The sequence below is a fragment of the Enhydra lutris genome, unplaced genomic scaffold, assembly GCF_002288905.1.
Source record: "Enhydra lutris kenyoni isolate GAN:26980312 unplaced genomic scaffold, ASM228890v2 scaffoldscaffold12, whole genome shotgun sequence".
Classification (NCBI taxonomy): domain Eukaryota; kingdom Metazoa; phylum Chordata; class Mammalia; order Carnivora; family Mustelidae; genus Enhydra; species Enhydra lutris.
In genome coordinates, this window is record NW_019154096.1 from 1,272,974 (window position 1) to 1,288,525 (window position 15,552).

Below are 15,552 nucleotides of genomic sequence, written 5' to 3' on the forward strand. Positions count from 1 at the left end.
ATTTTGTTTCTCCTTTTGTTTATCAAAGGACATTTGTGTTGCTTCCTTTTCCTGGATATTATGAATAATGCTGTTGTGGATGCAGGTGTACAAACATCTCTGAGATCATGCATTCAGTTCTTCTGGATATATAACCAGAGTTGAGATTGCTGGATCATATGGTAATTTTAGTTCTAATTTTTTTAGGCACTGCCATACTGTTTTTCATAGAGGCTACCCCATTTTACATTCCCATCAATAGTGCTTAAAGATTCCAATTTGTTGGGGTGCCCGGGTGGCTCAGTGGGTTAAGCCTCTGCCTTCAGCTCAGGTCATGGTCTCAGGGTCCTGGGATCCAGCCCCGCATTGGGTTCTCTGCTCAGTGGGGAGCCTCTTTGCCTACTTATGATCTCTGTCAAATAAATAAAATCTTTGGGGAAAAAAATTCCAATTTGTCCACATCTTTGGCAAACCTCGTTAGTTTTTCTCTCTTTCTTTCTCTCCCCCGACCTTTCTTTTGCAGTAGCCATCCTAAGGACTGTGAGGTGGTATCTCACTGTGGTTTTGATTTGCAGTTCTTTATGGTTAGTGATGTTGAACTTGTTGGTCATTTATGTATCAGCTTTGGACAAATATCTGTTCAGATTCTTTGAACATTTTTGATTTGGGTTATTTGTTTTTTGTTGTTGAGTTGTAGGAGTTCTTATATATCTGTTTTGGATATTCACCCCTTATCAGATATATTATTTGCAAATATTTTTCCCTCTTCCATGGGTCGCCTTTTCACTCTGTTGATTGTGACCTTTATGCACAGAATTTTTAAGTTTGATATGGCCCTGTTTGTCTATTTCTTAATTTGTTTTCTGTACTTTGGGTGTCATATCCAAAAAATCATTGCCAAAATCCAAAGTCATGAAGTTTCCCCCTCTGTTATTCTCTTCTAGGAATTGTATAGTTTTAGGTTTAATGTTTAAATCTTTAATCCATTTTGAGTTAATTTTTTTATAAGGTGTAAGGTAAAGGTCCAATTTTGCATGTGAATAACTAAATTTCGCAACATCATTTGTGGAAGAAGCTGTCTTTTCCCCACTGAGTGGTCTTGGCACCCTCTTTGAAGATTATTTGACCATATGCATAAGGTTTTATTTCAGGGCTCTCTATTCTGTTCTGTTGGTCTGTATGGCTGTCCTTTTTGCCACCACTACACTATTTGCTTAATAGCTTTGTAAGATGTTTTAAAATCAGGAAGTGTGAGACCTCGAGCTTTGTCATATTTTTCAGAGTCTCTTGAGATTCCTGATGAATTTTAGGATTTTTTTTTCCTATTTCTTCAAAAAGCACTGTTAGAGGGATGCCTAGGTGGCTCAGTCTATTAGGTGTCTGCCTTTAGCTCAGGTCATGATCCCAGGGTCTTGGGAATGAGCCCCACATTTGGAATCCTTGCTCAGCAGGGAGCCTGCTTCTCCTTCTGCCTGCCACTCCCCCTGCTTGTGCCCTCTCCCTCTCTTTCTGACAAATAAATAAATAAAATCTTAAAAGAAAAAGAAAGAATTTTTTTTTAAAAGCCCTGTTGGAATTTTGATAGGGATTGTGGTGGATCAGGAGATCATTTTGTATTATTATTTTTTTTTAAAGATTTTATTTATTTATTTGTCAGAGAGAGAGAGAGAGAGAGAGCGCGAGAGTGAGCACAAGCAGATAGAGTGGCAGGCAGAGGCAGAGGGAGAAGCAGGCTCCCTGCTGAGCAAGGAGCCCGATGTGGGACTCGATCCCAGGATGCTGGGATCATGACCTGAGCCGAAGGCAGCGGCTTAACCCACTGAGCCACCCAGGCGTCCCGATCATTTTGTATTATGAAATTATTTTAAGACACAGAAATATTATACATTGCTTGTGAGATATAGCTTAAAGACAGAAAGCAACTGCAAATAATCCTTCATTTTGTTTTGCAATCATATTGTTACGATATTTAACTTTTTAATCCCCAAACCCTTATATATAATAAATATAAAGAAAAAATAGAATAAAGAAAAAATAGAATAAAGCAAATAAATATGTTAATGTTGTTAGAAACTAAGATTTTTATTTTATTTTTTTACCAAGCTTTTAAAATGTGGTATAAATATAAAATAAAAAAGCTAAATGAAAACATTGTAATCCTAAATTGTATGAAATTAGTATAAACTCAGATATATATTTATATTTTATATATATATGTTTAATTTTAAAGATTTTATTTATTTATTTGACAGAGAGGGAGACAGACACAGAGGGAACACAAGCAGGGGGGAGCAGGGGGGAGCGGGAGAGGAAGAAGGAAGCTTCCCACCATGCAGGGAGCCCCGTGTGGGGCTCGATTGGGGCTCAATCCCAGCACCCCAGGTTCATGACCTGAGCCGAAGCCAGACGCTTAACTGACTGAGCCACCCAGGTGCCCCTATATTTTATATATTTTTATTTAAATATATATTTTAAGTATGTGTTTATATATTTAAGCATGTATTTAAAAATAGATTTATATATTTAATATTATATATACACAATATTATATTTTATATAATATTTACTATTTAAATTTTTATAATATATATAATATTTACTTTTTTTTTTAACAAACATTTTTCCGGCATCACCTACAGAGGAAGTCTAGAAAGCACCCCAGTGTCTATAATCATTCCTAGTCAAATTTGTGGTCTCTATATACCGTTTCCCCCTGAAAGTTTTCTTGGAGAAACTGCTAAGTCTGGGTTTAGCAGGAAATAACAATGGTAGCTTGGGACATTTTGTCATAGCCCAAAGCAAGGAAACTAAGATTACCAGGTTGTGTCAAAAGAACCCACAGTGGTTCTCTCTGAGGGGAAAATGGGATAATTATGCATATCCTGTATGATTGTAGGATAAATTTTGGGATAATTTAAGTATCAGAAAAAAACTAGAAACACATCAAGCATATTAATATTCATCAATTCATAATGACCTTTAAAAAAAGATGATTCATTGGTTACCTTTTGTGGAGGCTAGGGAGTTGAGTGAAATATGAAATTCTCTACATAAAGGGAAAGAATCGAACCCTTGCCTTTCTGGTATGAACTTCACCTTGGGATCACTGAACTGTATTTCCTTATACAAGAATTCCAACTCATAAACGTAGGAGAAATGATGGAATTGATCTACCACCCGTTTTCAGTTCCTAACGAAATAATGGATCTAGACAATGACCATCAACAGGTAGTTGCTAAAAATATTTGATCAAAAACTGATGAGAACTTTGTAACAGATGAGTCGGGCTGACATCATCTGAAATCACTGGCCAGTCTTGACAGCATAAAAAGAAAAACCAGAAATTAAGTGCCTCCTGATACTTGCAAATTGAAAGTACATATCACTTAGGAGGTCTTCTGGCCAAAAATGTGAACCTGGATCTTAGGAAACCTGTAAAGTTTTAGAGATTAAATGAAGTCTGAAGATTTGCTTCCAAATGAGCCAGTGGTGGGGAGGGAGTGCGGACAAGACAAGATAGGCCATCTTGATAGTTGCTGGAACTAGACAATGAGCACATGGAAATTCATCCTGTCATCTCTCAAGTGATGTGTATGTTTTTACATTTCCAAAATAAAAAGGGGTTTTAGTATGTGGACTCAATCACATTTTTCTAGTCGGAAAAAACCATCTGGATTTCTTGCTCGCTCTAACCTGTCTCAGAAATTCTTCCTCTGAGGTTTCCCTTGTTACTTTATTTTACAATGACCTGTGTAAATACTAGCTAGAAGAGGATTAGCCATATACAAGAAGGATTGGTTAAATATTCAGATTGGGTTGCTCAGGGAGGCCTTTACAATTAGCAGTTATTGAGCCTCAGATAAAGCTCATTGGCCACAGTGCAAAGCTGAGGGAGGCCTTCCAACAGCATTAAAAATCTCTGCTCCTGGGCACCTGGGTGGCTCAGTGGGTTAAGCGGCTGCCTTTGTCTCGGGTCATGATCTCAGGGTCCTGGGACCAAGCCCCGCATCGGGCTCTCTGCTTAGCAGGGAGCCTGCTTCCCTCTCTCTCTCTGCCTACCTCTCTGTCTACTTGTGATCTCTCTCTGTCAAATAAATAAAATTAAAAAAAAAAAAAAGAACCTCTGTTCCTTTGCACGAACAAAGATAACAAGGGGCATTAACAGTTACTGACATCATTCTTCTGCATTTTAAAATACATATGCATAATTACTTATTGTCCAATTCCCACTAGATGTAAGCTCCAGGAAAGTGATATATTTTTTTAATTTTTCATTTTTTAAATTTCTTTTCAGTGTACCAGAATTCATTGTTTATGCACCACACCCGGTGCTCCATGCAATACATGTCCTCCACAATACCCACCACCAGGCTCACCCAACCTCCCATCCCCCGCCCCTTCAAAAACCTCAGAATGTTTTTCAGAGTCCATAGTCTCTCGTGGTTCGTCTCCCCTTCCAATTTCCCTCAACTTCCTTCTCCATCTCTCCATGTCCTCCGTGTTATTTCTTATGCTCCACAAATAAGTGAAACCATATGATAATTGACTCTCTCTGCTTGACTTAGTTCACTCAGAATAATCTCTTCCAGTCCCATCCATGTTGCTACAAAAGTTGGGTATTCATTCTTTCCGATGGAGTCATAATACTCCATGGTATATATGGACCACATCTTCCTTATCCATTTGTCCGTTGAAAGGCATCTTGGTTCTTTCCACAGTTTGGCGACCATGGCCATTGCTGCTATGAACATTGAGGTACAGATGGCCCTTCTTTTCACTATATCTGTATCTTTGGGGTAAATAGTAGTGCAATTGCGGGGTCATAGGAAAGCTCTATTTTTAATTTTTTGAGGAATCTCCACACTGTTTTCCAAAGTGGCTGCACCAACTTGCATCCCTACCAACAGTGTAAGAGGGTTCCCCCTTCTCCACATCCTCTCCAACACACGTTGTTTACTGTCTTGTTAATTTTGGCCATTCTAACTGGTGTAAGGTGGTATCTCAATGTTGTTTTGATTTGAATCTCCCTGATGGCTAGTGATGATGAACATTTTTTCATGTGTCTGATAGCCATTTGTATGTCTTCATTGGAGAAGTGTCTGTTCATGTCTTCTGCCCATTATTTGACATGATTATCTGTTTTGTGTGTGTTAGTTTGAGAATTCTTTATAGATCCTGGATATTAGCCTTTTGTCTGTACTGTCATTTGGAAAGCGATATTTTTTACCCATTGTACCCCTAGTGTCTAAAATGTTACCTACTATAATATACATAGTTTAAGTATTCTATTGTGTTTTCACTTTAAAAATTTACATAATTGCAGATACGTTCTTACGTAGAATAACAATACCCTATTCTTTCGTTAACATACCATTGTCTGCCAAGTCTTTCAAGAGAAGTAGTTTAAAAATAGGACAGCATCTCATTCTTCGGGCCATTGGGATGAATTGATTTAATTTATATTCCTCTGCAGATCTTTCACATCTTCAAGGTTCTTTTATTTTATGACAAAACCATAGTTCTAGAAGCTTGTTCCTCACACCTGAAAAGACTGGATAAGGAACATGATCCTGTAGAACAGAAGAGGTAAGCCTGATAAATCTGAACACAGCGGGGTCTGAAGGTTGGGAAAGAAGGCTGAGTGCTCATGCGTGGTGTTAGTAGTGGGATGTGAGAGAGATTAGCTCAAAGCAAGAGAATTCAAAGAAGAAATGAGTCCATTTACAGAAAGGGGGGGATATTCAGAAGAGGTTGACGGCACCAACCATGAAATTTTCCTGGGAAGTAGACCTGTGTATAAGCAATATAAGTGCTGTGGTTTCATGAAGAATGTACTCCTGGAGTACCTGGCTGGCTCGGTCCATAGAGCATACAACTCTTGATCCTGGGGTCATGAGTTAGAGCCCCACAGTGGGTATAGAGATTACTTAAAAAAAAAAAAAAATCAAAATAATGCATTCCTAAAGACAGCATCATTTAAAATCTGCATAATTCAGGACTAATTTTCTCACGGGACTAGATGAAAAGCAGGTGTATGTTTTATAAATCTGTAACTATTGTGGCAGATTTTTTTTTTAAGATTTTATTTATTTATTTGACACAGAGAGAGAGAGATCACAAGTACACAGAAAGGCAGGCAGAGAGAGAGGGGGAAGCAGGCTCCCTGCTATCCCAGGACCCTGAGATCATGACCTGAGCCAAAGGCAGAGGCTCAACCCACTGAGCCACCCAGGCACCCCGTGGCAGATTTTTTAAAATAGTGCTTTTATATATATCATTATTCTTGCTAAAATATATCATTATTCTTGTTCTAGAGTTTTGACTTCTAAATGCACAGTGTGATCTATCAAAGTTAATTTAATTTAATTTAATTTATTTATTTATTTGACAGAGATCACAAGTAGGCAGAGAGGCAGGCAGAGAGAGAGGAGGAAGCAGGCTCCCCAATGAGCAGGGAGACTGATGCGGGGCTCCATCCCAGCACACTGGGATCATGACCTGAGCTGAAGGCAGAGGTTTTAACCCACTGAACCACCCAGGTGCCCCATCAAAGTTTTTACTTAAAGTTCTTTACAGTGTTTTAGCACACCTGACTTGTATTCCAAAATTATTGATTTGAGGTCTATTTTCCCAGCCATGGCACCACCATCCAATCAATGCTTGGAGATTAAAAAATTTTAATTATAATACAAAAACACAGCAACACAATAACAAACAAAATCACCACCAGAAGTGCTTCCTACCTGTAAACAACACGATTCACATCATTAAACTGTGGCAGATGTTTCTTTCTAAGGTGTTAATCCTACTAAGGAACCAGAAGAGCATACAGTTTCAACTCATAAAACTAAAATTATTTTTTACTGCTTTTTAAAAAAGTGTTAATCCTACTAAGGAACCAGAAGATCATACAATTTCAACTCATAAAACTAAAATTATTTTTTACTGCTTTTAAAAAAATTGGGGCATTATACATTTGTTCACATTTTGCTTCTAAGACACTTTTTATATCGTACACATTCTAAATTGGCAGCCCCTCTTAAGTGTGTCTTCTTGAGTGAGGAAAGAGGTCAATAAAGTGATGAAAAGACATTGATGCAACTAGAAACGATCCCTTCAGCTTTGGAACTCTAAGGCAACTGTCTGCAAATAATTTGTAACATCTATGTTATTGTTTTGAACTGATATTCTGAATGTTTATTGCTGTGTTTTGGGGGCAAAATCATCTCAAGAACCACTCTTGTAATTATCCCCTGTCTCCTCCATCATTAGCGTTCTCCGCTATACTGTATCATTCATAGGAGTAGAGTCAGTAGTGTGGTGGTAAATGTTTAATATCCAGCTTTGGGGGGGTAGGGTGAGTGGGGGAAAGCCTTAGGTGGTAGTGGTGTGGTGTAAATACTTCCACTCGTGGCCAATTTCAAGATACCAGCATGGAAATGAGGTGCAAAATTGGGTCTCCCAAGCCAGTATGATCCAGCTCCAATATATCCCTGAAAATGTTTTTCAAACCTCAGTTGATAACGCGCTAATGGGTCTTGCAAACATTTTAGTGGCAGCATTTTTTAAATGAAAAATTAGAGTGCTTTGCATAACAAGTGTATTGTTTTGCAAAGTTTTTTTTCATAATTTTAAATATGTATGCGACAAGTCACAATGTACATGTAGTTCTTATTGTGGCTTACTCAATTGAGTCTACAAGGCACCACTGTAGTATCTTCTTTTTTTAAAGATTTAATTAATTTATTTGAGAGAGAGCGCGCGCACAAGTGTGCATGAAATGGGGGTGGGAGGGGAAGGGAGGGGAGGGGAGGGGAGTGCGTGACGTGAGGTGGGAGAGTGGGAAGGAGGGGCAAAGGGAGAGCAAGAGACAAGCAGACTCCACGCCGATTGCTTGAACATGAAATCTTTGCGGTGCCTAACAGAAAACAGATGGCAAGCAGCCAGCTGTTCAAGTGGCTTACATAACTTGATTTGCATTTGTTTTTACAGCAAACCAGCGGCCAGTGTGGGTCCCTGACCGAGAAATCGGTTATTTACTGGACATCTAAGTCTGCTCGTAACTGTGCCCCATCCTGCTGGCACTGTTCCCTAGGGGAGGCGTGTAACTTAGAAAACCAACTCGTCAAGTACTTGACGAGTCGTCCACAGCTGCGGCAAGTCCAAGTTAAAGTAGCCCGACGCAGCGCGCGGGGCTGGGCGCCGTGCAGCGGTACCGAACCCGCTCCCCGCCCATGTCACGGGTACCCAGGTTGTGTACGGGCAAAAAGGGGCGCCTCCAGGTCGGGTTATCTTTCACAGCACCATCTGCACTCTGACCCGAGGCAGAGGCCGGGACACGTGCGCGGGCGGAACACGCGGGGCCCAGGGTGCTCCAGTTTTCTCCTTTCCAGCCCATTTCCCCGCCCTCCCACCCCAACCACGGGGCAGGCCAGCCGGGCCTAGGCAGGCGGGCGCGCTCAGGAATTTTTAAAACACACCCTGCTGTCCTCCCTCACCGTCCGTCCCGCAGCAAGCCGAGGGCGGAAGGTCCGCCTGGGGGCGATCCGCGGCCACCGGCGCGCAGCAGACACACACAGGCGGGCTCGCCGGCGACGCCCTCCCGGGCCTGCGAACCGCGAAACGGAGGCGGACTGACTCCTCTGGCTTGCCGTAGTCGCCCACGCCTCACGGGGTCCCCGGGACGCGCTGCGGCAGAAGAACAGTCCGGTGCACGACGGACGCCTGCGACGCCAGTCCCGGGGTGAGTCGGCCGACGGCGGTTCGCTGGGGGCGCGGCGGCAGAGGAGGGGCCGCGGACTTCGTCGTCTGCGAGTCGGAGTTTGGTGTCTGGGACGTCTGGGGGGCACCCGTTCCACAGGTTCTCTCCGCGGCCGCGTGGGGCGGGGTGGCGGGAGGCTCCCGGGAGGGACTCGCCGCGGGACCTGTGGCCCGGCCCTCCCGGCTGCCGCTGCGGGCTGCCCCGCCGCAGACCCTCCCCTCCGCACCTGCTGGCTTCCAGCCCCAGCCGAGCGCCGCCTGCCCCCGGGGGGTCTGGACACTTGGGGACGGACCTCCTCTGCTCTCCGGACTCTCCGCAGACACGTTCGTTCAAGATGCCGAGTCATTTGCAGCGTTAAAAAGTTGGGAGTGTAGTAGCTTTGACTGTCGGTGAAACGTGGTGGTGGCTTTTTGTGAAGCGAATAAACAGCGGGACCCGTCCGTTTGGGAATGACTGGTTTCACGCAAGCCTGTGGTTTAAACCGGGTACACTCTGGTCTTGATGTAAATTATCAGTGTGGCCGTGGCATCTCTGTCCTTTCTGTTTGCTCGGATTCACCCTTCCTGAATTTGACGGAGCGGAAGGGTTTTGAGGTTTTGACTAATGTCTAAATTGATGGCAGGCTGGGGTTACATTTAGGGGGTAAACCTAGAGGGAGGCAGTATTTTGTTCATAGAAACTCGTAGATGCGGTTACTGCGTATTTGTGGTGCGGTGTAATGACAGTTGGCGGAAGTAAAGGTAGGAAGCTTCACTTTCGGTTCTCTTTTAGTTCTGCTCGACGACTTCAAGGCTTCGCTGGAGCTAGTTAATGTGAACTTCTATCAGATGAGTACTTTTATCTTAATGCGCAGCAGCCCCCGCCCCTCCCCGCGGGTAGTATTTGTTGTTTTAAGCCACAAGGGAAACTATATCATTGTTATCGAAGGGATTGGGTTTTTTTCTTTTTTTTCAGATTTTATTTATTTATCTATTTGAGAGAGAGCGGGAGCATGAGCCCGGGGAAGGGACGGAGGGAGAGGGACAAGCCGACTCTCCGGGGAGCTGGGAGCCCAGATCAGGACCCCAGCCAGAGTCAGAGCTTAACTGACTGAGTCACCCAGGCGCCCCTGGATTTTTTTTCTTTTTGACTTGTTTAATGTGGAGGAGGAAGAGCAATGGCTCCTATTAAAATAAGAGCAAGCATTTATAAAGCACTTACTATTCCACTGTTTTATTAATTCATTTAATCGGAACAAACCTGTAAAGTGAATGCTATTCTTATTCTCACTTTACAGGTGAGAAGAGCTAAATGAGTATCTTTAGTAATTACAGGACTCTTTGCTATTATTTTATTTTTAGTAATAAATTCCAAATTAGAGATTTTCTATGCATGTATTCTAAATTTATTATTTGGTTTTATTTTTGTTTGAGCAACTTTAGAATTTGGGTGGCAAAAATAAGGGACAATTAGTGCTAATTTTGCTTATCACAATTAACGTCGTCTTTCCTCCTGCTGTTACTAATTTGCCTGCATGATCCGATAAACTTGGTCTTCTTTTTTAATTGAAGAATAATTGACATATATTGTGTTAGTTTCAGGTGTAACATTGAGTCTGTATTTATAAAGTTTATATACATTATTTATGAAATGATCACAATAAATCTAATGAACATCTACCACCACAAAGTTGTTACAGTATTATTGACTATATGTGTATGTAGTAAACGTTGGTTACTATAATGGAACCAACAGGAGTCTGCTCCTTGATGAGTCAGAGATAGAAACTACACCCGGGTGAGTTGTCCCACAAAGGAAGCTTTGTTTGCATCAAATAAGGAGATCCTGGGGAATAACTTTCAAAGCTGGGACTCCCCTAGGCAAGGTGAATGGGTTGTTATGTAAGTGAAGTTTGTGCTTCTCCTGGGTATTATATTAGTATTATAATGAGGTCAAGGTTATTCTGGAGGTCACTCCTTGGTCCATCTGTACAAGCCTGAGTCAGGGGTTTAGGGCCACCAGAGTTCTTCCTCTGGTCATTATTATTTTTATTTATTTATTTGAGAGAGAGAGAATGAGAGGAGAGAGGTCAGCAGGAGGAGCAGACTCCCTGCAGAGCAGGGAGCCATATGCAGGACTCAATCCCAGGACTCCAGGATCATGACATGAGTCCAAGGCAGTTGCTTAACCAGCTGAGCCACCCAGGTGCCCCTTTGGTCATTATTGATTGAGATGTTTCCATCATGGGATTTTTTTTTTTTTAAAGATTTTATTTATTTATTTGACAGACAGAGATCACAAGTAGGCAGAGAGGCAGGCAGAGAGAGAGGAGGAAGCAGGCTCCCCGCTGAGCAGAGAGCCCGATGCCGGGCTCGATCCCAGAACCCTGAGATCATGACCTGAGCTGAAGGCAGCGGCTTAACCCACTGAGCCACCCAGGCGCCCCTCCATCATGGGATATTATGCCCACGGGGTCTTTTGCCTGAATTAAGACATAAGCTGTAAAGAAGAGCTTAAGGAAAAATGCAGGATACCAAGGTTGGTGGGTAGAAGGAGGTGGGTGGTAAAGGTCATGTCTTGGGGGTCTAGTTGGTGATGTCACCCTACAAGATTGTTACAATATTAGTGACTATATTCCGCATTATATCCCTTTTATTATTTACTTTATAACTGAAAGATTCTGTCTCTTCATTTCCTTTACCTGTTTCCTCCATCCCTCCTACCCCTGTTCCTTCTGGCAACATGAGTCTCTTTTCTGTTTTGTTACATACTTCACTTAGCCTAACACCATCTAGATCCATCCGTGTTTGTTACAAATGTCAAGATTTCATTATTTCTTATGTCTGAGTCATATTCCATTATACAAATAAACCACATCTTTACCAGTTCAACTATGATGGACATTAGGTTGCTTCCATATCTTAGCTATTGTAAATGCTGCTATGAACATAGGATTATATATGCCTCTCCTAATTAGTGTTTTTCATTTTCTTGGGTAAATATCAAGAAGTGGAATTGCTGGACCATATGACGGTTCTATTTTTAATTTTTTGAGGAACTTCCATACTGTTTCCCGCAGTGGCTGTACCAGTTTACATTCCCACCATCAGTGCACCAGGGTTCCCTTTTCTCCACATCCTTGTCAACACTTGTAATTTCTTGTCTTTTTGATTTTAGCCATTCTGACAGGGGTGAGGTGATCTCTCATTGTGGGTTTGGTTTGCATTTCCCTGGTGGTTAGTGATGTTGAGCATCTTTTCTTGTACCTGGTGCTTATCTGTATGTCTTCTTTGGAAAAAGGCCTATTCAGGTATTCTCATTTTTTAATCATACTGTTTGCTTGAAACTGAGTTGTATTATTTTATGTATTTTGGATGTTTTATGTATGTATTTTATGTATTTTGGTTGTTAACCCTGATTGGGGTATAATTTGCAAATATCTTCTCCCATTCGGTAGGTTTCCCTTCTGTTTTGTTGGTTTCCTTCACTGTGCAAAAGCTTTTTATTTTGTTGTTGGCCCATTTGTTAATGTTTTGTCCTTGCCTGAGGAGACAGAGCCAAAAAGATGCTGTTGACACTGATGTTAAAGAGCTTACTGCCTATGTTGTATGAGTTTTATGGTTTCAGGTCCTATATTTTATAAGTTTTTAATCCGTTTTTAGTTTATCTTTGTATTTGTTACAAGAAAGTGGCCCAGTTTCTCTTTTGCATGTAGCTGTCCACGTTTTCAACGTCAGTTATTAAAGAGACTGTCTTTTCCCTATTGTTGCCTCCTTCGTCGTAAATTAATTGACCACGTAACCATGGGCTTATTTCTGCGCTCTCTGTTGTGTTCTGTTCATCTCTTTGTTTTTTATTACTCTACCTTGTAGTGTACTTCAAAATCTCGGAGAATGATACCTCCAGCTTTGTTCTTCTTGTCAGGATTGCTTTGGCTACTAGTTTTTTGTTTCTGTTTGTTTGTTCTGTTTGTTCCATACAGATTTTAGGATTATATTTTCTAGTTCTGTGAAAAATGCCATTGCTATTTTGATGGGGATTGCATCAGATTTTTTTTTTTTTAAGATTTTATTTATTTATTTGACAGAGAGATCACAGAGAGAAGAGGCAGGCAGAGAGAGGGGGAAGCAAGGCTCCCCGCCGAGCAGAGAGCCCGATGCAGGGCTGGATCCCATCATGACCTGAGCCCAAGGCAGAGGCTTTAACCTGCTGAGCCATCCAGGTGCCCTGCCTCAGATCTTCTGATTGCTTAGGGTAGTTTGGACATTTTGACATTATTAATTCTTCCAGTCGGTGAACATCGTATATCTTTCTATTTATTTGTGTCCTCTTCAGTTTCTTTCATCAGTGTCTTAGAGTTTTGAGATTCTAGGTTTTTTACCGCCTTGATTAAATTTATCTCTAGGTACTTTATTCTTCTTGATGTAATGGTAAATGGGATTGTTAATATCTGTTTCTGAGAATTCATTATTAGCGTATAGAAATGCACTCATTTCTGTATACTGGTTTTTATATCCTGCAACTTTACTGATTTCATTTATTCTAATAGTTTTTTGGTGGAGACTTTAGGGTTTTTTATACATAGTATGTCATCTGCAAATAGCAACAGTTTTACTTCTTTCTGTCCAATTTGGATCCCTTTTATTTTTTTCTTGCTTAATGGCTGTGACTAAGACTAGGACTAGTACTGTTTTGAATACAAATGGTGCAAGTGGGCAGATTTGTTCCTGATTTGAGAGAAGCTTTCAGCTTTTCACCATTGAGTAGGTTGTTAGCTGTGGGTTTGTCATATACGTGACCTCTATTATGTTGAGGTATGTTTCCTTTGTACTCACTTTGTTGAAAGTTTTTATCAGAAGTGGATATTGAGGGGCGCCTGGGTGGCTGAGTGGGTTAAGCCTCTGCCTTTGGCTTAGGTCATGATCTCAGGGTCCTGGGATCGAGCCCCACATCGGGCTCTCTGCTAGGTGGGGAGCCTGCTTCCCCTTCTCTCTCTGCCTGCCTCTCTGCCTACTTGTGATCTCTGTCTGTCGAATAAATAAATAAAATCTTTTTTTTTTAAGATTTTATTTATTCGACAGACAGAGATCACAAGTAGGCAGAGAGGCAGGCAGAGAGAGAGAGAGAGAGAGAGAGAGAGAGAGAGAGGAGGAAGCAGGCTCCCTGCTAAGCAGAGAGCCCGATGTGTGGCTCCATCCCAGGACTCTGGGATCATGACCTGAGCGGAAGGCAGAGGCTTTAAACCACTGAGCCACCCAGGCGCCCCTAAATAAATCAAATCTTAAAAAAAAAAGTGGATATTGAATTTAAGCAAATGGTTTTTCTGCATCTATCGAGATGTTCATATGATTTTCATTCTGTTTTGTTAATGTGGTACAGCATGTTAAATTGTAAGGACCTATTTTATTTTATTTTATTTTTTATTTTATTCTATTTATTTGACAGAGAGACATCACAAGTAGAGAGGCAGGCAGAGAGAAAGGGAGAAGCAGGCTCCCTGTTGAGCAGAGAGCCCGATGCGGGGCTCGATCCCAGGGTCACGACCTGAGCCGAAGGCAGAGGCTTTAACCCACTGAGCCACCCAGGCGCCCCTAAGGACCTATTTTATATTTTTATTTTAGCCAGAGGCTTCCATTGAGGTTAAACAATAACTTTGTTGTTTAATCCTTAAACTGTCCCTGCTCCCCTTCCCCCAGGGGACCTACTTAAAAACAAGTCCCAGAAACCAGCTCCAAGTAACAAAGCTCAAATACAAGGGTGGGTCAGGCCAGGTGGAGACATTCGATCAATGGGGGGGATGCATACTGTCTCCGTAGTTACCAAGGAGTATGGGCCCCGCTCTTTGGGAGCCTTTTGGGCGCCAATCCCAACCAAGGTGATAGGCTGGGTCAAATGTCTACTAGGGTAAATTGTAACTCAATTGGTCACCTAGCATCACTGTGGAGTTTCCTGTGTGTGTTACAATCTCATTGGCCACCTGTGCATGGCCAGGCCCGACTGCATGGCCTTTGCCCTTAAAAGCTAGTCTGTGAAACAGAGAAGGGTCACCCTGTCTTGTAAGAGGTGCGTTCCCGAACGTTCGGTTAGATTCTTGATGCTTGGCGCGAAATAAAGCTTTGCTTGATCTTCGCTTTATATCAGTCTAGCTCCTTTATTCACGGACCCATTATTGGGGCATAACAAAATGATTTGCGGATATTGAAAGAACCTTGCATCCCCAGAATATATCCCACCTGAGCACATGTATGGTCTTTTTAATGTATTGCTGAATTCAGTTTATTAATATTTTGTTGAGGATTTTTATAGCTATGGTCATCGGGGATATTGGCCTGTAATTTTTTGGTTGTGTCTTTGTATGTTTTGGTATCAGGGTAATGTTGGCCTTGTAGAATGAGTTTGGAGTAGAAACATTCTTTGATCTACAGTTTTTTGGAGGCGTTTGAGAAGAATAGGCATTAAGTTATTGAAATGTTTCATAGAATTCACCTGTGAAGGTTTCTAAGTCCTGGACTTTTATTAGGAGTTGTTTGTTTGTTTGTTTTAATTAACCTACAATGTATTATTAGCCCCAGGGGTACAAGTCTGTGAATTGCCAGGTTTACACTTCATAGTTCTCACGATAGCACACACTCTCCCCAGTTACCATAACCCAACCTCCCACCCCCGCCAACCCTCAGTTTGTTTTGTGAGATTAAGAGTCTCCTATGGTTTGTCTTCCTCCCGATCCCTCTTGTTTCATTTATTCCTTTCCTACTTCCCAAAGCCCCCACATTGCCTCTCAATTTATTAGTTTTTGGATTACTGATTCAATTTCATTTACAAGTGATTGGTTT

The 15,552-nt window shown here is 41.7% G+C and overlaps 1 protein-coding gene across 3 annotated transcripts in view; it reads left to right on the forward strand.

The window, feature by feature from the left end:
- Positions 1-8,426: 8,426 nt before the first annotated feature.
- LOC111144751 (galectin-8-like) overlaps positions 8,427-15,552 on the forward strand; it is a 45,892-nt gene continuing 38,766 nt past the window's right edge. The window contains exon 1 of one of the 3 annotated variants that reach the window (XM_022499189.1): positions 8,427-8,722. The gene's annotated coding sequence lies outside the window, so the exon portion shown is untranslated. The remainder of the gene's footprint in view (positions 8,723-15,552) is intronic. The other 2 variants (XM_022499190.1, XM_022499191.1) reach the window with 2 other exon arrangements.